The following is a 22024-nucleotide window of genomic DNA, read 5'->3' on the forward strand; positions in this document are numbered from 1 at the left end:
CGGGACCTTCATTTGCTGATGTGGCACAACTCAAAATGAGAAACAGCTGCAAACATCCATTAATAATTGGAACTTGGAATGTACAAAGTATGACTCCAAGAAAATTGGAAATCATCAAAAATGAAATGGAACACATATCCTAGGCATTAAGAAAAACAGAACAAACCCATTGCCATCAAGTTGATTATGACTCATAGCAACCCTATAGAACAGGGTGGAACTGCCCCATAGAGTTTCCAAGGAGCACCTGGTTTCGAACTGCCAACCTTTTGATTAGCAGCCGTAGCACTTAACCACTGCACCACCAGGGTTTCCATCCTAGGCATTAGTGAGCTGAAATGCACTGGAATCAGCCATTTTGAATTGGACAATCATATAGTCTACTATGCTGGGAATGACAACTTGAAGAGGAATGGTGTTGCATTCATCGTCAAAAAGAACATTTTAAGATTTCTCCTGAAGTACAACCTTGTTAGTAATAGGATAATATCCATACGACTAAAAGGAAGATCAGTTAATATAACTATTATTCAGATTTACACACCAACCATTAAGGCCAAAGATGAAGAAATTGAAGACTTTTGTCAGCTTCTACAGTCTGAAATTGATCAAACATGCAATCAGGATGCATTAACAATTACTCATGATTAGAATGTGAAAGTTGGAAACAAAGAAGAAGGATTGGTAGTTGGAAAATATGGTCTTGATAGAAAACAATGCTGGAGATCGAATGACAGAATTTTGCAAGACCAACTACTTCATAGAAAATAGCTTTTTTCACCAACATAAATGGTGAATATACACATGGACATCACCAGATGGAATACACGGGAATCAAATCGACTACATTTGTGGAAAGAGATGATGGAAAAACTCAATATCATCAGTCAGAAGAAGGCCAGGGGCCAACTGTGAAACAGATCATCAACTGCTCATATACAAGTTCAAGTTGAAACTGAAGAAAATCAGAGCAAGTCCATGAAAGCCAAAATATGACCTTGAGTATATCCCACCTGAATTTCCAGACCATCTCAAGAATATACCTGACACGTTGAACACTAATGACCTAAGACCAGACGGGTTGTGGAAGGACATCATACATGAGGAAAGCAAGAAGTTGTTGAAAAGACAGGAAAGAAAGAAAAGACCAAGATGGATGTCAGAGGAGACTATGAAACATGCTCTCGAACACTGAGCAGCTAAAGTAAAAAGAAGAAATGATGAAGTAAAAGAACTGAACAGAAGATTTCAAAGAGCGGCTAGAGAAGAAAAAGTAAAGCATTATAATGACATCTGCAAAGAGCTGGTGAGAGAAAACCAAAAGAGAAGGACATGCATGGCACTTCTCAAGCTGAAAGAACTGAAGAAAAAAATTCAAGCCTCAAGTTGCAATAGTGAAGGATTTTATGGTGAAAATATTAAACAACACAGGGAGCATCAAAAGAAGACGGAAGGAATACACAGAGTCATTATACCGAAAACAATTAGTCGACATTCAACCATTTCAAAAGGTAGCATATGATCAGGAACTGATGGTACTGAAGGAAGATGCCCAAGCTGCATAGAAGGCATCGGCGAAAAACAAGTCTCCAGGAATTGATGGAATATCAACTGAGCTGTTTTAACAAATAGATGCAGCTCTGGAAGTGCTCACTTGTCTATGCTTAGAAATTTGGAACACAGCTACCTGGCCAATGGACTGAAAGAGATCCATATTTATGCCTATTTCCAAGAAAGGTGATCCAACTGAATGCGGAAATTATTGAACAATATCATTAATATCACAGGCAAGCAAAATTTTGCTGAAGATCATTCAAAAACGGCTGCAGCAGTATATCAACAGGGAACTGCCAGAAATTCAGGCCAGATTCAGAAGAGGATGTGGAACCAGGAATATCATTGCTGATGTCAGATGGATCCTGGCTGAAAGGAGAGAATACAAAAGGATGTTTACCTGTGTTTTATTGACTATGCAAAGGCATTCGACTGTGTGGATCATGACAAATTATGGATAACATTGCAAAGAAAGGGAATTCCAGAACACATAATTGTGCTCATGAGGAACGTGTACTTAGACCAAGAGGCGGTTGTTTGGACAGAACAAGGGGATACTGAATGATTTAAAGTCAGGAAAGGTGTGCGTCAGGGTTGTATCCTATCACCATACCTATTCAATCTGTATGCTGAGCAAATAATCCAGGAAGCTGGACTATATGAAGAAGAACAGGGCATCAGAACTGGAGGAAGACTCATTAACAACCTGAGATATGCAGATGACACAACCTTACTTGCTGAAAGAGAAGAGGACTTGAAGCACTTACTAATGAAGATCAAAGACCACAACTTTCAGTACGGATTACATCTCAACATAAAGAAAACAAAAATCTTCACAACTGGACCAATAAGCAACATCATGACAAACGGAGAAAAGTTTGAGGTTGTCAAGGATTTCATTTTACTTGGATCCACAATCAACACCAATGGAAGCAGCAGTCAAGAATTCAAAAGACGAGTCAAAGCAGCCTGGTACTTGTATGACAACAGATACATAGACCAATGGAACAGAATTGAGGATCCAGACATAAATTCATCCACATATGAGCTGCTGACATTTGGCAAAGACCCAAAGTTAGTTAAATGGGGGAAAAGACAGTCTTTTTAACAAATGATGCTGGCAGAACTGGATATCCATCTGCAAAACAATGAAACAAGATCCAAACCTCACACCATGAACAAAAACTAACTCGAAATGGATCAAAGACCTAAATATAAAATCTAAAACGATAAAGATCGTGGAAGAAAAAATAGGGACAATGCTAGGAGCCATAATACATGGCATAAACAGTATACAAAACATTACTAACAATGCACAAACAGCAGAAGAGAAACTAGATAACTGGGAGCTCCTAAAAATCAAGCACCTATGCTCATCTAAAGACCTCACCAAAAAAGTAAAAAGATTACCTACAGAGTGGGAAAAAGTTTTTAGCTATGACATTTCCCATCAGCATCTGATCTCTAAAATCTACATGATACCGCAAAAACTCAACTACAAAAAGATAAATAACCCAATTAAAAAATGGACATAGGGTATGAACAGGAGACTTCAGTAAAGAAGACATTCAGGTAGCTAACAAATACATGAGGAAATGCTCACAATCATTAGCCATTAGTGAAATGCAAATCAAAACTACAATGAGATTCCATCTCACTCCAACAAGACTGGCATTAATCCAGAAAACACAAAATAAGAAATGTTGGAGAGGTTGTGGAGAGACTGGAATACTTATACACTGCTGGTGGGAATGTAAAATGGTACAACCACCTTGGAAATCCATTTGGCTCTCCCTTAAAAAGCTAGAAATAGAACAGCCATACGATTCAGCAATCCTACTCCTTGGAGTATATCCTAGAGAAATAAGAGCCTTTACATGAACAGATACATACACACCCATATTCATTGCACCACTGTGTACAATAGCTAAAAGGTGGAAGCAACCAAGGTACCCATCAATGGATGAATGGATAAATAGTGGTATATTCACACGATGGAATACTACACATCGATAAAGAACAATGATGAATCTATGAACCATTTTATAACATGGAGGAATTTGGAAGGCATTATGCTGAGTGAAGTTAGTCAGTTATAAAAGGACAAATACTGTATGAGACCACTGTCATAAGAACTTGAGAAATAGTTTAAACAGAAGAAAATATTCTTTGATGGTTATGAGAGTGGGGAGGGAGGGCGGGAGAGGGGTATTCACTAATTAGATAGTAGACAAGAACTATTTTAGGTGAAGGGAAAGACAACACAACTGGACAAAATAAAAAGCAAAGAAGTTTCCTAAATAAACAGAATGCTTCGAAGGCCAGAGTAGCAGGGGCAGGAGTCTGGGGACCATGGTTTCAGGGGACATCTAGGTCAATTGGCATAATAAAATCTATTAAGATAACATTCTGCCTCCCCCTTTGGTGAGTGGTGTCTGGGTTCTTAAATGCTAGTAAGTGGCCATCTAAGATGCATCAATTGGTCTCAACCCACCTGGAGCAAAGGAGAATGAAGGACACCAAGGACACAAGGTAATTATGAGCCCAAGACAGAGAAAGCACCACATAAACCAGAGATTACATCAGCCTGAGACCAGAAGAACTAGATGGTGCCAGCTACAACCAATGACTGCCCTGACAGGGAACACAACAGAAAACCCCTGAAGGAAGAGGAAAGCAGTGGGATGCAGACCTCAAATTCTCGTAAAAAGACCAGACTTAATGGTCTGACTGAGACTAAAAGGATCCCAGAGGTCATGGTCCCCAGACCTTCTGTTAGCCCAAGACTGGAATCATTGCCAAAGACAACTCTTCAGTCAGGGATTGGCCTGGACTATGGGATAGAAAATGATACTGTTGAGGAGTGAGCTTCTTGGCTCAAGTAGACACATGAGACTACGTGGGCAGCTCCTGTCTGGAGGGGAGACGAGAGGGCAAAGCGGGCCAGAAGCTGGCTTAGTGGATACGAAAATAGAGAGTGAAAAGAAAGGAGAGTACTGTCTCATTAGTGGGAGAGCAACTAGGAGTATATAGCAAGGGGTATATAATTTTTTATATGAGAGACTGACTTGATTTATAAACTTTCACTTAAAGCACAATAAAAACTTAAAAAGAAGAAAAAAGACTCGTTGCATTGGGCAAATCTGCTGCAAAGGACCTCTTTGAAGTGTTGAAAAGCAAAGATGTCACCTTGAAGACGAAGGTGTGCCTGACCCAAGCCGTGGTATTTTCAATAGCATCATATGCATGTGAAAGCTGGACAATAAATAAGGAAGGCTGGAAAAGAATCGACGCCGTTGAATTGTGGAGTTGGTGAAGAATATTGAATATACCATGGACTGCCAAAAGAATGAACAGATCTGTCTTGGAAGAAGTACAACCCAAATGCTCCTTAGAAGCAAGGATGGCTAGATTGCATCTTGCATACTTTGGACATGTTGTCAGGAGGGGTCATTCCCTGGAGAAGGACATCATGCTTGGTAAAGTACAGGGTCAGCAGAAAAGAGGAAGACCCTCAACTAGATGTATTGACACAGTGGCTGCTACAATGGGTTCAAGCATAACAACGATTGTAAGGAAGGTTCAGGACTCGCCAGTGTTTTGTATTATGGTATATAGGGGTCGCTATGAGTCGGAACTGACCCGACAGCACCTGACAACAACAGCAACAGCCAGAAGAATGAACAAATCTGTCTTGGGAGAAGTACAGTCAGAATGCTTGTTAAGTATTTTGGACCTGTTATTAGGAGAGACCGGTCCCTGGAGAAGGATATCTTGCTTGGTAAAATAGAGGGTCAGCAAAAAGGAGGAAGAATCTCAGCGTGATGGATTGACACAGTGGCTGCAACAATAGGCTCAAGCATAGCAATGACTGTGAGGATGGTGTAGGACTGGGCAGTGTTTTATTCTGTTGTACGTGGGGTCACTATGAGTTGGAACCAACCCAAGGGCACCTAACGGCAACAGTGGTATCCAAGGAGCTTACTAGTGAGGTTTGGAAATGGATTTCTGTGCACATAACAACAGATCTGTGCCCTTCCAAACCCCTAACCATGGCTCATAAAAGCTCTATGCTTTGAGTCTAAGAAACAGGGTTTCAAGGGACATTGGGTAGTACTTCTCTATTCTCTTTGTTCCCAGAAGAAAAGACAGATTACTAGTGTTCTAGGGAACATACTTTGGGAAAATATTTTAGCTCTGACATTTTATTGTTCTATTATTGTTACATCTCCTATTAATGTCAGTCTTCATCTATCTGGTATGATTTCAGAGGAACCTGAGCGTTGTTGATATTCCATAGAATTCTACCATTAATGCTTTGTTTCCTTGTATTAAGACTACCTTCGAATCCATAATTCAATACCCCTTTCCTTCAGAGTGGTCATCCATGAAGTCATTTCAGCCATTGAAATATCAGTGTGAATGGCTTGACCAGATCCTTCCCTAGAAGTCACAAGTTCTAGAAGGCAATGGGAAGATGTGCTTCCTGGCAGGGAAAGGGGAAGTTGAGCAAAAGACAGAAAGACTAGAGTCCCCAAAAGCCAAAGGCTATCTCCTTCACCATTATAGAGTGAGCCCCCTCTGGCTGTTCAGACTGCCTGGATACCTCCAGCAGCTCTGGGACATCAATGTTGGTGACATTCTCACATTCACTCCATGTAATCTCGTCAGGCCCCCAGTCAGGATTCTGTGATAAGATGCTCTTTGGCATCTACAGCTACCAACTCATCCCTTTTAGCCCCTCTTTTTTTTTTTGCTATCAAATAGGAACACAACTACTAGTGATTTCATCAGTACAATAATTCACAGTTCATGATAATGCCTCCATGTGCATTATCTAATCTGATCCTCAAAACTTCCTTATAAAGTATGTTGGGAAAACTGAGGCTCAATGGGATTAAGTATTACAGGTGCACAGCTATATGTCAAAGTATAGTATGTTTTAACAGTATATGTCAAAAATGCCTGTACATTCTCCAAAAAAAGACCATGTTTGCTTTGTTCACTGCTCTATTTCCAACCCCTAGCACTGGGCCTGACACTTAAAGAGGAACTCTACTGCAATTTTTTGAATGAATGCATTAACAGATTTCCTTCAGTTGGGCCCATATTGTCTTTCACTCTCAAACTTGTGCTCTAAAATGCCAGGGAAACAGACAAGAACCGGTATTTGAGCTGTACCCGAGGCCTTATACCTCCTGTCCTCATGAGAATTCTGCAAAGTAGGGATTATTCTTACTCACTGAGGTTCAGAGAGGTGTAAGTTCTCACAGTGAAGAAGTGACAGAGCTGGAATATGAACCCAGGCAGTTTGGCACTATAGTCTTCAAGACTGCCTCCATATAGAATTACAATACCAGTTCTCCTCATTTCCTAGAGTCAGACTGAGAGGAAAATGAGTTTTTGCAAGTCACTGAAGGATTAATATGCTACCGAAAGTGAGAGCTGATCATTAATATTGCTAGGTCGTTCTATCAAACTTTATTTTTCCTTAATAAAAATTCACCTTTTCCAAAACCCATTTCCTACAAGAAACTTACCCTAAGTGTGAAGGACTAACATTGCCTGAAGCCACCCACCTGCTGAGTCAGGCTCTCCTGAATTTCCAATAAGCTTGCACCAATGTGAGTCATGAAAATTTTCAATTTGTTTGTTTCCAAAGCCTTTCTGGGCAAGGGATACACCTTTGGTTGGTTTATACAAATGGCCACCACTAAATAATGAAATCAGTGATGATTGAATCAAACCATTTACTTTAAGGTTGGCAGTTCAAACCCATCTAGCGGCTCCACAGAAAGACCTGGTAATCTGCTTTCATAAAGATTACAGCCAAGAAAACCTTAAGGGGTGGTTTTACTCTGTCACATGGGGTCGCTATGAGTCAGAACCTACTTGATGGCACTCAGCAACCAACAACAACAGAATAGCAATAAAAACAGTACCAATATACTTTTATTCACTTTTATGTGCATTGTACTTAACAGTTTATAAAGTGCTGTTACTTTCAGAAACATATTTCAGTTTATTTTATTTTATTTTATTGTACTTTAGATGAAGGTTTACAGAACAAACTAGTTGCTCATTAAAAAGTTAGTACACATATTGTTTTATGACATTGGTTCCCAACCCCACGACATGTCAAAACTCTCCCTTCTTGAACTTGGGTTCCCCATTACCAGCTCTCCTGTCCCCTCCTGCTTTGGTAGATGTGGTCTATCGGTCCTCTGGACTAGTCTTTCCTTTGTATGTTTAGTTTTCTTCATTCTACCTTACTCTTGAAGGGGTGAGACCAGTGGGGTATCCTGAATGGCCACTCACGCTCTTTTAAGACACCAGACACTACTCACAAGGTAGAATGTAGAACATTTTCTTTATAAATTATGTTATGACAGTTGAGCTAGATGTTCCCCGAGACCATGGTCCCCACAGGCCTCAGCCCAGCAATTCAGTCCCTCAGGGAGTTTGAATGTGTCTATGGAGCTCCCATGACCTGTCCTTGTACAAGTTGTGTTGGCTTCCCCAGTATTGTGTACTGTCTCACCCTTCACCAATGTTATCACTTATCTATTTAGTGTTTTTCCAACCCTGTTTCTCCCCTCTCTCGTAACTAACAAAGATTATTTCTTTTTGTGTGTTAAATTTTTTCAAAAGTTTTTCCACTAGTGGTCTCACACAATATTTGTACTTTTGTGATTCACTTACTTCACTCAGTATAATGTCCTTCAGGTTCATCCATGTTATGAGATGCTTCACAGATTCATCATTTTTTAAAATTGTGCTTTAAGTGAAAGTTTACAATTCAAGTCAGTTTCTCATGCAAAAACTTATACACACATTGTTATGTGACCCTAGTTGCTCTCCCTACAATGGGACAGCACACTCCTTTCCACCCTGTATTTCCCATGTCCATTCAATCAGCTCCTGTTCCCCTCTGCCTTCCCATCTTGCCTTCAGACAGGAGCTGCCTACATAGTCTCACGTGTCTACTTGAGCTAAGAAGCACACTCCTCACCAGTATCATTTTATGTCTTATAGTCCAGTCTAATCTTTGTCTGAAGAGTTGGCTTTTGGAATGGTTTTGGTTTAGGGCTAACAGAGAGTCCAGGGGCCATGACCTCTGGGGTCTGTTCATTTTCAGTCAGACCATTAAGTCTGGTCTTTTTACTAGAATTTGAAGTCTGCATCCCACTTTTCTCCTGCACCATCGGGGATTCTCTGTTGTGTTCCCTGTCGGAGCACTCATTGGTGGTAGCCAGTCACTATCTAGTTCTGGCCTCAGGCTGATGGAGTCTCTGGTTTGTGTGGCCCTTTCTTTCTCTTGAGCTCATATTTTCCTTGTGTCTTTGGTGTTCTTCATTCTCCTTTGCTCCAGGTGGGTTGAGACCAATTGATGCATCTTAGATGGCCGTTTGCTAGCTTTTAAGACCCCAGATGCCACTCACCAAAGTGGGATGCAGAACATCTTCTTAAAACACTTTGTTATGCCAGTTGACCTAGATGTCCCCTGAAGCCATGGCCCCGAGACCCCAGCCCCTGCAACTCTGTCCCTTGAAGTGTTTGGTTGTGTTCAGGAAACTTTTTAGCTTTTGAATTAGTCCAGTTGTGCTGACTTCTCCTGTATTGTGTGCTGTTCTTCCCTTCACCTAAAATAATTGTCTACCATCCAGTTAGTGAATACCCCTCTCCCTTCCTTGTTCCCCACCCTTGTAACCATCAAAGAATGTTTTGTTCTGTGTTTAAACCTTTTCTTGAGTTCTTATAATAGTGGTCTCATATGATATTTGGCCTTTTGTGACTGATTTCACTCAGCATAATGCCTTCCAGATATGAGATGTTTCACAGATTCATCGTTGTTCTTTATCATTGCATAGTATACCATTGTGTGAATATACCGTAATTTGTTTATCCATTTGTCCATTGATGGGCACCTTGGTTATTTCCCTCTTTTTGCTATTGTAAACAGTGCTGCAATGAACATGGGTGTACATATATCTATTTGTGTGAAGGCTCCTAATTCTCTAGGTTATATTCCAAGGAGTGGGATTGCTGGATTGTATAGTAGTTCTATTTCTAGCTTTCTAAGGAAGCTCCAAATCAATTTCCAAAGTGGTTGTACCATTTTGCATTCCCATCAGCAGTGTATAAGTGTTCTAGTCCCTCCACAACCTCACCAACATTTATTATTTTGTATTTTTTGGATTAATGCTAGCCTTGTTGGGGTGAGATGGCATCTCATTGTAGTTTTGATTTGCATTTCTCTTAATGATTATGAACATTTCCTCATGTATTTGTTAGCTGCCTGAATGTCTTCTTTGGTGAAGTGTCTGTTCATATCCTTTGCTTATTTTGTAATTGGGTTATTTATCTTTTTGTTCTTGAGGTTTTGCAGTATCTTGTAGATTTTAGAGAGTAGACACCGATCGAATTTGTCATAGTCAATTTTTTTTTTCCAGTCTGTAGGTTGTCTTTTTACTCTTTTGTTGAAATCCTTGGATGAGCATAATTGTTTGCTTTTTAGGAGCTCTCAGTTATCTAGTTTCTCTTCTGGTGTTTGTGCATCGTTAGTACTGATTTGTATACTGTTTATGCCATGTATTAGGGCTCCTAGAGTTGTCCCTATTTATCATCAGGGGACCATAGGTGGATGGATTTACATCTGGGTCCTCCTACTTTATTCTTCTTCTTCAATAATGCTTTACTTATCTGGGGCTTCCTCCCTTTCCATATAAAGTTAATAATTAGTGTTTCCATCTCTTTAAAGATTGTTGTTGGTATTTGGATCAGGATATGCATTGTATTTGTACTGCTTTAGGTAGAATTGTCATTTTCACGACGTTGAGTCTGCCTATCCATGAGCATGGTATGTTTTTCCATTTATGTAGACCTCTTTTGGTTTCTTGCAGTATAGGTCTTTTACATCTCTGGTTAGATTTATTTCTATGTATTTTTTTAGGGGCTATTATAAGTGATATTGTTTTTCTGATTTCCTTTTCATCATTCTCTTTATTGGTGTGTAGGAATCCAACTGATTTTTGTATGTTTATGTTGTATTTTGCTATTCTGCCAAATCTATTAGTTCCGGTAGTTTTCTCTTGGAGTCTTTTGGGTTTTCCATGTATAGTATGATATCATTCACAAATAGAGACAGTTTAACTTCTTCATTACCAATTTGGATGCCCTTTATTTCTTTTTCTTGCCTTATTGCTCTAGCTAGAACTTCCAGCACAATGTTAAATAGGAGTGGTGATAAAGGGTATTCTTGTACTTGTTCTCAAAGGGAAAGTTTTCAACCTCTCTCCATTAAGGGAATGATGTTGGCTGTTGGTTTTGCATAAATGCCCTTTATTATGTTGAGAAATTTCCCTTCTATACCTATTTTAATGAGTTTTTTTTTAAATCAGGAATGGGTGTTGGACTTTGTCGAATTCCTTTTCTGTATAGATTGAAATGATCATGTGATTTTTTTCTTTCCTTTTATTGATTTGGTGGATTACGTTGATTGATTTTCTAATGTTGAACAATCCTTTTATACCTGTTATGAATCCTACATGGTCGTGGTTTATTATTTTTTTGATATGACGTTGAATTCTATTGGCTAAAATTTCATTGAGAATTTTTGCATCTATATTCATGAGAGACATTGGTCTGTAATTTTCGTTTTTGTGTTGTCTTTGCCTTAAAAAAATTATTATTGTTATTATTTTGCCTAGTTTTGGTATCAGGGGTATGCTGGCTTCATAAAATAAATTTGGAAGTATCCCTTCTTTTTCTATGTTCTGAAATAGTTTGAGCAGTACTGGTGGAAACTCTTCTCTGAATGTTTGGTAAAATTCTCCGGTGAAGCTATCTGGGCCAGGGCTTTTTTTTGTTGGAAGTTTTTTAAAATTACCTTTTCAATCTCTTCTCTTGTTATGGGTCTGTTCAGAATTTCACCATCATTTTGTGTTATTATGGGTAGGTAGTGTGTTTCTAGAAATTTGTCCATTTCCTCTAGGTTTTCAAATTTGTTGGAGTATAGTTTTTCATAATACTCTGTTAAGATCCTTTTTAGTTCACTTGGGTCTGTTGTAATGTACCCCATTTCATTTCTTATTTGGATTATTTACATCCTCTCTTGTTTTTCTTTTGTCATTTTGGCCAGTGGTTTGTCAATTTTGTTGATCCTTTCCAAGAACCAGCTTTTGGTTTTGTTGATTCTATTTTATTTTTTGATTCTCTATTTCATTTATTTCTGCTCTGATCTTCATTATTTCCTTTCTTCTGGTAGGTGTGGGCTTTTTTTTTTTTTTTTGCTTTTTCTGTTCATTCAAGTTGTGTAGCTAATGTGATTTTCCCCTTTCTTCTTTTTTGATGTGTATCTCTATTGCTATAAATTGACCTCTGAGCACTGCCTTTGCTGTGTCCCAAAGATTTTTGGTATGATGTGCTTTAATTTTTGTTTGATTTGAGGAATGTTTTTATTCTGTCTCTGATTTCTTCTATTACCCAGTGGTTTTTTAAAGCAGGGTGTTATTCAGTTTCCACGTAGTTGATTTTTTTCTTGTTTTTTCCTGTTGTTAATTTCTACTTTGATGTCATTGTGGTCAGAGAAGATACTTTGTATTATCTCAATGTTTTGAATTTTGTTGAGGGTTGCTCTGTGGCCTAAGATGTGATCTATTGTGGAGAATGTTCCATGTGTGTTGGAAAAGAATGTTTACTTTTCAGTTGTTGGGTGCAGTGTTCTATATCTGTTCATGAGGTCAGGTTGGCTGATTGTGCCCTTTAGCTCTTCTGTATCTTTGTTAAGTTTCTTTCTAGATGTTCTGTCCTTTACCAGGAGTGGTGTGTTGAAATGTCCTACTATTATTGTGTAACTGTCAATTTCTGTTTTCAGTTTGTTTTATGTATTTTGGAGCCCTGTCATTGGGTGTGTAGATGTTTATTATGGTTATGTCTTCATGACAGATCATTCTTTTAATCATTATATAGTGGCCTTCTTTGTCTTTTATGGTGGATTTTGTTTTAAGATGTATTTTATCTGAGATTAGTATTGCCATTCCTGCTGTTTTTTGGGAGTTATTTTCTTGATTTTTTTCTTCTTTTAATTTTTGATAAATTTACATCTTTGTTTTTAAAGTGTGTCTCTTGTAGACAGCGTATTGATGCATTGTGTTTTTTTTTTTTAATCCATTCTGTCACTCCCTGCCACCCATTTGTATGCTTTTTTTTTTGTGGTGCTGACATTTTCTTTGTTCCTCTTACTCTCCTGTGCTGAATTCCTTTTGCTTGTGGGTTTCTTTTTTTTTCATTTCTTTTGTTTTTGCAGATTTTGTGTTTTACTGAGCCTTTATATTTTTCTTCTTTATTTTGACGAGTAAGTTTGTTAATTTTCTTTGTGGTTACCTTGAAATTTACCCTCATCTTCCTATGTTTGAACCAGGTGACTATTACTTGGTGTTACCTTGCCTTCCTCTGCATTAAGAATTTCTATACCTACACCATTTATTCCCTCTTTTATTATTATGACGTTGTTGTCATTTACAAATTAACCTCTCTGGTTCCCTGCTGCAATTTCTTTTGGTTTTGGATAGTCCTTGAGAGTTCATTTCCTAGGTTGGTATCTGGCTGGTACGATCTCGAGTCCTAGATTTAGGCTATGGTCTGATATTGTTTGTTCTGAAATGGAAGGACACCCTTTAATAATTCTTGTAAGTTTGGTTTAGTTTTTACACATTCCCTTCTTTTCTGTTTCTATGGAAATGTCCTGATTTCACTATCATATTTGTGTGAGAGTTTTGCAGGATATATTATTAGTGGCTGGCAATATTTTTCCTTCAAAGCTTTATATATGTCATCCCATTGCCTTCTTGCCTGCATGGTTTCTGCCGAATAATCAGAGCTTAGTCTTATTGTTTCCGTCTATATGTGATTTTTTGTTTTTCTCAAGCTGCTCTCAGGATTTTTGTGTTTGGTTTTAGCGAGTGTGATTATGCTATGCCTTGGTAATTTTCTTTTGGGGTCTATTGTACATGGGGTACATTGTGTTTTATCTTTCATGATATTAGGGAAATTTTCTGTCACCAATTCTTCAATGATCTTCTCTGTGTTTTCCATTTTCTTTCCCTGTTCTGGAACTCCGATCACTTGCAAATTTTTGCTTTTGATTGTATCCCACATAATTCTCCAGGTTTCTTCATTTTTCTTTGTTCTTTTTCCTGATTTTTCCTCAGAGTTGTATCCAAGTGTTTGTCTTCAATTTCACTGATCCTATCTCCCATTGTTTTAAACCTGCTCCTGAGACCTACTATGACAGTGTGCATTACTGAAATCTTCTTGTTTATCTTTTGGATTTCTAATTGCTGTTTTGATAGGATTTCTAGTTGTGAATTTGTTATTTTGTTCCTGTATTATTTTCCTGAGTTCTTCCATTTTTTGTCTATATTTTCCATGAATTTGTCTGATTTTTCCATGAATTTGTCTACTGTTGCCTCATTTTTGTCTGCTTTTTGCTTCAACTCTTGGACAGCTCTAAATATTAGAAATTTGAATTTCCTATTAGGTAGTTCTAGTGCCCTTTCTTCTACTAGATAGTCATCCAGTGTTTTATTTTGGGAGCCTACTGGAACCATCCTTTCCTGTTTTCTCAAGTATGTTTTGGTATGGTCTGCTGTCTTTGGGACATTCAATAGTTATTTTCTTTGTTTCTTGATTGTAGATTTGTTTGTTTCGTCTTGTTCTTTTGTTTTATTTGGTTATGTCTGAGCAGGTGGGGTGTGTGTCCTTTGTTGTTTGCTTGTCTGTGGGCACGATATTTTTCACCCCCTTAAAAAAAAAAAAAACTTTTTTAGTAGTTTGTCCAATGGGCAGGGCGATTTGCTCAGCTATGTTGCAGCAAGGCAGGTCCAGCTAAAGGGGAGGGTCTGGGGTGGGTTGTTTGTGGCACATACTAGAGCTGACAGAGTGGGGCAGGTTCTGGTAGGCCATGCCTGTGCTACTCAGGTGTGTGATGTTCAGCCCACAGAGCAGGTAGGCAGAAAGGAGGGGGGAGGTTTTGATGTGTGGAGCTAAGCTGGGTATGGGAAAGAAGAGAGAAAGGAAAGAGAAACAGAAGCCAAAAACAAACAAACAAACAAAAAAGTGTGCTAAGAGAGCTTGCCATTGGAGTGGAGAGACAAGAAACTGAGAAGTAGAGAAAAACAAAAAGTGAAAAGAAGAGAAAAAGAAAAAAAATAAATAAAAATTAGGAAAAAAAAGAAAAACTCCCAGGGATTCCACTAATGTGGCTGTGGGGAAGGGGTTCTCTGGCAGTAAAATACAACCTGGCTTGAAAGGGCTCTTAGGCCATGAGAAGAAAAAGAAAACAAACAAACTAAACAAACAACAAAAAAAGGAAATGCCCCCAGTGATACCACTGGCGTGGCTGTGGAGATTGCAGAGGTGGCTCCCAAGCTGGGTAGTACAGCCTGGCCAGAAGGGGCTCCCAAGCCAGGAAAAGAACCAAAAAAAAAAAAAAAAAGAAGGAAAGAACGAAAACACCCCGGGGATCCCACCAGCTGGGTGGTGCTGAACAGGGGAGCAGTTCCCCAGCCACACAGCGCTTAACAGCCTTTCAAGAAGAAGCAGAGCTGTCACACAGAGTGAGGTGTTTGAGAAAAAGGAGTGGGAGGTGGTGATAGGCAGAGAGGAAACCAAAAGAAGTGGAAAAAAGCAACATCAGCAACAAACAAACAGCACTGATGGAGCTGGCCAGTGTGGATGGGTGAATCCAAGCGGCACCATGACAGAGCCGGTGCCTTTTGATCAAGAGGCTGAGGTTGGTGGGAAGCACTGGAGGCTGAGAGGGGAGAAGAAGTGTAGGGGGTGGGAAAGTGTATATCGCTGGTTACCAGGTGCTCTGTCTCCTGCTGGGAGCTCCGTGAAGCTGCTGTGACAGGACTCCAAGATGGCGAATCTATACTGCATTAGCTGACAGGGGGCCTCCTCACATACCTCTCCTTGCTCTCTGTTCTCTGTCAGTTTCTTATCCTATTCAGTGCTTTGATGAGTTCTTTATCTCTTCATTTGATGCTTAGGGTTTCAAGATTGACATTTGTCTCAATTTTACTTAGTTTTTTGGGTCTTTGCTGTGGAGGGACGGCATGGTGCTTCTGTCTATGGTGCCATGTTGGCTCCACCTCCAATTTCAAGGTTTTGGTCTCCCACTCTTCATACCTGTTTATCACCTTTCAATCCTCAAAACCAGCTGTGTTTTCACTTAGCACATTTAGTTCAAAAGATTGTGTGTTACTCTTGGTCCAAACCAATGGTGCTCAACCTGGTTTTGCAACACTCTTGGAAGATTTTACTCACATTATTTCCTCTTCTTGAAATGCCCTTCCTCCTTCTTTCTGTTCTCTTTATCAAAATATTACTTTTATTCCAAATCTCAGCTCAAAGCTCACCTCTCTTGTGAAATCTTTCAAGTCCACCTCAGCTCTTGTCTTCCTCAGAAGGCCTGGAACACTTGTATCACTTACTTGGTACTTAATGGATTGTGCCTGGTATTATTAATTGTTTTATGTATACATCCTTCACACTGAGCAAACAAATGGTACCCAATAAATGTTTTTTGTTCATATTGCTACCATGAAATTTTCCCAGATGAGTGAAAATAAAATGAATTTTATTTCAATTAAGAAAGTGTTGAATGCTCACTGTAGAGGATGTATAGCATGTAGTAGCATCCATCTGTTAGTGGAGGCATGTGTTGCTGATGCAAAGGCATTCAACTGTGTGGATCATAAGAAATTATGGATAACATTGCTAAGAATGGGAATTCCAGAACACTTAATTGTGCTCATGAGGAACCTGTACATAGATCAAGAAACAGTTGTGTGAACAGAACAAGGGGATACTGTACAGTTTAAAGTCAGGAAAGGTGTGACTCAGTTTTGTATCCTTTCACTATGCTTATTCCATCTCTATGCTGAGCAAATAATCTGAGGAGCTGGAGTATATGAAGAAGAATGTGGCATCAGGATAGGAAGATGGCTCATTAACAATCTGTGATATGCAGATGACACAACATTGCTTGCTGAAAGTGAAGAGGACTTGAAGCACTTACTGGTGAAGATCAAAGACCACATCCTTCAGTATGGATTGCACCTCAACATAAAGAAAACAAAAGTCCTCCAAATGGACCAATAAGCAACATCATGATAAACAGAGAAAATATTGAAGTTGTCAAAGATTTCATTTTACTTGGATCCACAATCAACACCGATGGAAGCAGCAGTCAAGAAATCAAATGATGCATTGCATTGGACAAATCTACTGCGAAAGATCTCTTTAAAGTTTTAAAAAGCAAAGATGTCACCTTGAAGACTAAGGTGTGCCTGGCCCAAGCCACAGTGTTTTCGATTGCCTCATATGCATGCGAAAAGTGGGCAATGAATGAGGAAGACTGAAGAAGAATTGATGCCTTTGAATTATGGTGTTCAGGAAGAACATTGAATATACCATGGACTATCAGAAGAATGAAGAGATCTGTCTTGGAAGAAGTACAGCCAGAATTCTTCTTAGAAGCATGGGTGGTGATACTTCATCTCACATACTTTGGACACGTTATGAGGTGGGATCGGTCCCTGGAGAAGGACATGATACTTGGTAAAGTGGACGATCAGCGAAAAGGAGAAAGACCCTCAACAAGATGGATTGACACAGTGACTGCAACAATGGGCTCAAGCATAAAAACGACTGCGAGGATGGCACAGGACCAGGCAGTATTTCTTTCTGTTGTATATAGGGTAGCTATGAGTCAGAACTGACTCAACGGATGGCACCTAACAACAACAATATTAACACGATGCTGAACAGGTTGCAGTAGAGTGTGCAGACTAAGATGGACTAGGACAAAAAGCCTAGTGATTTGAACTCACCAGCCACCCTACAGGTGAAATATGTGGCAATCTGCTTCCGTAAAGATTACAGCCTTGGAAACCCTACGTAGTAGTTCTATTCTGTCCTACAGGGTCATTATGAGTTGGATTCAACTTGAAGGCAATGGATTTCGGGATCTACTTCTAAAACATCAACTAATGAAAACCCTATGGATCACAACTGTCTGATTCCATTGTGGTCAACCATGAGTCTGGGATGATTCTACTATTACTAATTACAACAACAGGGAGGACCTTGGCTGTAGAATGATAGGCCTGAGTTGGAGGTCTTGATCAGTCATTTTTTTAGCTATGTGAACTTGAATAAGTCCCCTTACCTACTAATTTTTCAGTTTTTTCACTGAAATACTTTCCCTGCACAGTGCCTGACAGGTAGCAGACTGTCAGCAAATATTTTTTAAAATAGTGGATCAATGATTATTTCACAGGTTGGTGTGTCTATCAAATGGAATCATGTATTCAGAGGTGTTTTGTAAATTGTCTCTGTAAAGAAAATGTCAGTGATCATAGTTATACAAATGATGAAGACTTGGTTCAGGCCTGTCAATCAAGGAACTGACAAACTCCTTCAGGGAGATGAGACCAACACACAAAACATAACAACTAGACAAATACAAAATGGGTCAGAGTAGTATAAAAAGCCTTCATGGAATGGTGGAACATGAGCAGAGTGGAGATGGGTGGCATGTTTTAACATAAAGAAAGATTTGGAGGGATGCTGAAGATGGTGTGGGTAGGGCGCAGAGTGTGAAGAAGTAACCTTGGCTGGAGAGAAGGGGGTGTAAAGGAGGGCTGAGAGAAAAAGCTGGCTGAATAGAATAGGAACAGATGATGGAAGATCTCGTTGTAGTTCAGGCAGAATGATGTGGAATTTATATGAGAGATGACAGGAAGCTATTATATATTTTTGACCTGTGGAGTGACATGATGCAGATCTTTAGAAAGATGCATTAGGCAAGAATTGGAAGATGAAAAAAAAATCAAATCAATGAGACCAGTTAGGCAGATCTTGATTTCATTCAGAGCTAAGGTTCTTGTACATCTACTATATCACACTATATCCTAATTATTTGGTCTTCTTACCTCATGCAAAAGACTTGCAGTTGCCAAAGTTTGAGATATTGGTGTTAGCCCCAAACAGGAAATTTAAAACCCAGATAAAGAGCATTACTACCCACTCACTCCCATCAGTATCTTTGTATTCCTTCATTCACTGCTAATTGTGGTGCTAATAGACCAACCATTAGCTGCCAGCCACCTGAGTCGATCATACCCCACCAACTGCCACCCATAAGGGATATAAAAGTGAGTAACTCTGTTTCTGAAATCTTATGGTTTCCTCATCTGCAAAATGGGGCATCATAGTATAGTGGGAGGAATACCCATTTTGTAATCAAGCAGACCTGGGCTCAAATTCAGGCTGCTGTGTTTTAGTTGTGCAACATTGGGAAAGTTGCTCAACCTCTCTGAACCTCATCTGTAAAAATAAAGAAGATAATACCTTTATGCAATTAAACGTAATTATGCATTTAGTATGTGCTTGACCCTGTGATAGGTACTGGAGATACAATGGGGAGTGTATTAGGGTAAACCTACTCATGGTGACTTCATGTGTTAAAGAGTTGAACTGATCCATAGGGTTTTCTTGGTCATGATCTTAAAGGAAACAGATTGTCATGCACAGCCAGGTAAGTTCAAACCATTGACCTTTAGGTTAGCAGTTGAGCACAAAAAACAAGCTGAAATAAAAAACAAATCCTGATATTTCTGTGGCTTAACATAAGTTTAATTATTGCACACCTGATAATTCAATAGTTTTTTTTTCTTTTTGCTCAGCAGATAGCATTTCTCTATACACCTTTTCAGGGATTCAGAGTCCATCCCTCTAGGCAATGTTTCTCAACTTTGGCTACCCATTAGAATCTCCTAGGGAGCTTAAAAAAGTAATACCTGTATATCCACTTCCATAGATTTAATTGGCCTGGAGTGCAGCAGAGATATCAGAATTTCTTAAAAGTTGCCCATGGTGATTCAAACATGTTATCATGCTTCCGAACCACTGTTGTAGGGCCTCGGAAGCCTCTGTACCCATACAGGAGAAGTACAAAGAAAGGATAAAGAAGACACACCTGCTTTTCAACTGTTTTGGTGCAGAAATGACACACATCTCTTCTGTTCATATTCCATTGGCGATAACTGGTCATATGGCCCCACTGAGATTAAGGAGGACTGAGAAATATAGTCTCTGGCTGAGCAGCCACTTCTCAGCAACAACTCTATATTATAGAAAGATAATAATCAAATAATCATGCCCAGTCATGTAAAATTGCAACTATGATAAGAGACACAAAGAAAGACACCAGTGGTTTAAATGTGTGATAGGGAGACGACCTGGACATTGAAGTTAGGAAAGGCTTTGTTGATAAAGTGATTGAGCTGAGATCTGAACTGAAGCATGAGTAGAACTAGGCAAAGATAAGGGTGGGGAGGATTGTCCAAACAAACGCCTTGAAGCTTTCTACAGCATGGTTTTTATAAGGGTCAATTAAGATGATTTATGCAAAATAGCTTTATAACAGTAAAACATTATACAAATGCTATTATTTCTAATCATCATTATTATTTATTTTTATACTGTCTCCTGGAATCCTGCCACTCATTTCTCTAGGCTCAGCCAACACATCTTTTTCCAAGCTTGGAAGGAGAAACAGTCTGGGGTTATAAAACTTTGAAGGTAGTAAGAAAAGAACCAGAAAAGACGCTGGGCTCTGTTTTCATATTTAATGAAAAACATGCAAATTAAGTACTCACTGACACATTCTATTAGCCATCATTTTGTAGTTGTTAAGCTTTTCCTCTTTGTTGCCAGCCAACTAGGAAAGTTCCCGTTAACATGGTTAACTCCTTGTGTCCTTTTTTTTGGTACTTGGCTTGTGCCTTTGTGGCTCTGGTTTCATAGCAGAATCTAGGAAAACTACTACCTTTTCTAGACTGGAGAATACCAGACAGCAGATCCCTTTGTGTATGAAAGCTGCAAATGAATGAATATATTTCTTATGGAGTTTAATTTTAAAAGACTTACTTTGTGGAAGCTTTTGTATATAGTTTCATGGCTACAGAGGCTAAGCAAAGTCAAGTCAATGCAACTCAAAATGACGCTGTTGTTCTCCCACTGCCCCATCCTTTAGATATTTAGATGAGTGAGAGAGACAGTAAGACAGTGAGAGAGAGGGAGATTGAGAGAGATGGATCTGTATTTCCATTATGGGTGAGGAGTTTTGAGGTTATCATTTAGGTAGCTTCTTTAGTATTCGTCTATCACCAGCAGTTGGCATTTCTTCTTCTAGACCCAAGTACTTTATACATTCCCTTGTATTAGCCTCTGTACACCTCAGGGAATAGGAATGTGGGCCATATGACTCATATAATCCTAGAGAACTGGATCCGGGAAGGGAGAGCAATTGATAACCTTTTACAAATCAGTTGGACCAATATATAGTTTAGGACACTGAGGCCCAGAGACAGGGAAGGATGACTGCAGTAAGTCAACGGCAGGATGTGATCTGAAATCCTAAGTTCTATCCCATCACCCACCCCTTGCTGGTGCTATTGCTGCTACAGCCTACTAGATAACAAATTTCTCCTGCATCAAAATGATTAGTGTGGTCTGTTTTCAACCTTCTTTTCAACTAGTTGATCTTTACTTTCTTTCAACCAACATTTATTGAGTGCCAACTTGTAAAGTCCTGGAAATGTAGAAATAAATAATCTTCTTTGCTTTCAAGGAGCTGATGCCAAATGCGGAAATATTTGGGGGAAACAAAGGTGTTACAACACTTTGTAATAAAGGCTATAAGGCACGAATAGGATGCTATGGGAAGACAGAGGAGGAAAGAGTAACTAAAAGTCAGGGAAGGCTTCTCAGAGAAAATAATTGACCTTGTTCTCAAAAAATAATTATGAACTCCCCAGTGAGAGGGAGGAGAAGTGCATCAGTAAGGAATAGGGAACAGCCTGGGCTTTAAATGAGTGGAGAAGAGTGAGTTTTGTGTGGCTAGAGTATAGGGTGAGTTGAGAGTAGAAGTTAGGTTACAGCACCTTGCAGAGAAACAAATCAGTGAATTCTGGTCTTATCCTGTAGACTGATGGGAAAACACTGTATATTAAAAAAGAAAAAGATAATTGTTTTATTGTGGTAAAAAAAAAAACATTTGCCAATTTATCGTTTTTTACATGTACAATTCTGTGACTTTATTACATTCATCCTGTTGTGCAACCACCACCACTATCTGTTTCCAAATTATTTCATCACCATTAACAGAAATTCAGTGCCCCCTAAGCAATGACTCCCCTTTTCCTCTCCCTCTCACCCCTGTTAGCCATTAATAAACTTTTGTCTCTATACATTTGCCTAATGTAGATATTTCATGTAAGTGGGATTATACAAGGAGTACTGCTCAGCCATAAAGAGAAATGAAGTCCTGATACATGTTACAACATGGATGAACCTTGAAAACGTTATGCTAATTGAAATGTCAGTCACAAAAAGA

Source organism: Elephas maximus, chromosome X (genome assembly GCF_024166365.1).
Source record: "Elephas maximus indicus isolate mEleMax1 chromosome X, mEleMax1 primary haplotype, whole genome shotgun sequence".
Taxonomy (NCBI): Eukaryota; Metazoa; Chordata; class Mammalia; order Proboscidea; family Elephantidae; genus Elephas; species Elephas maximus.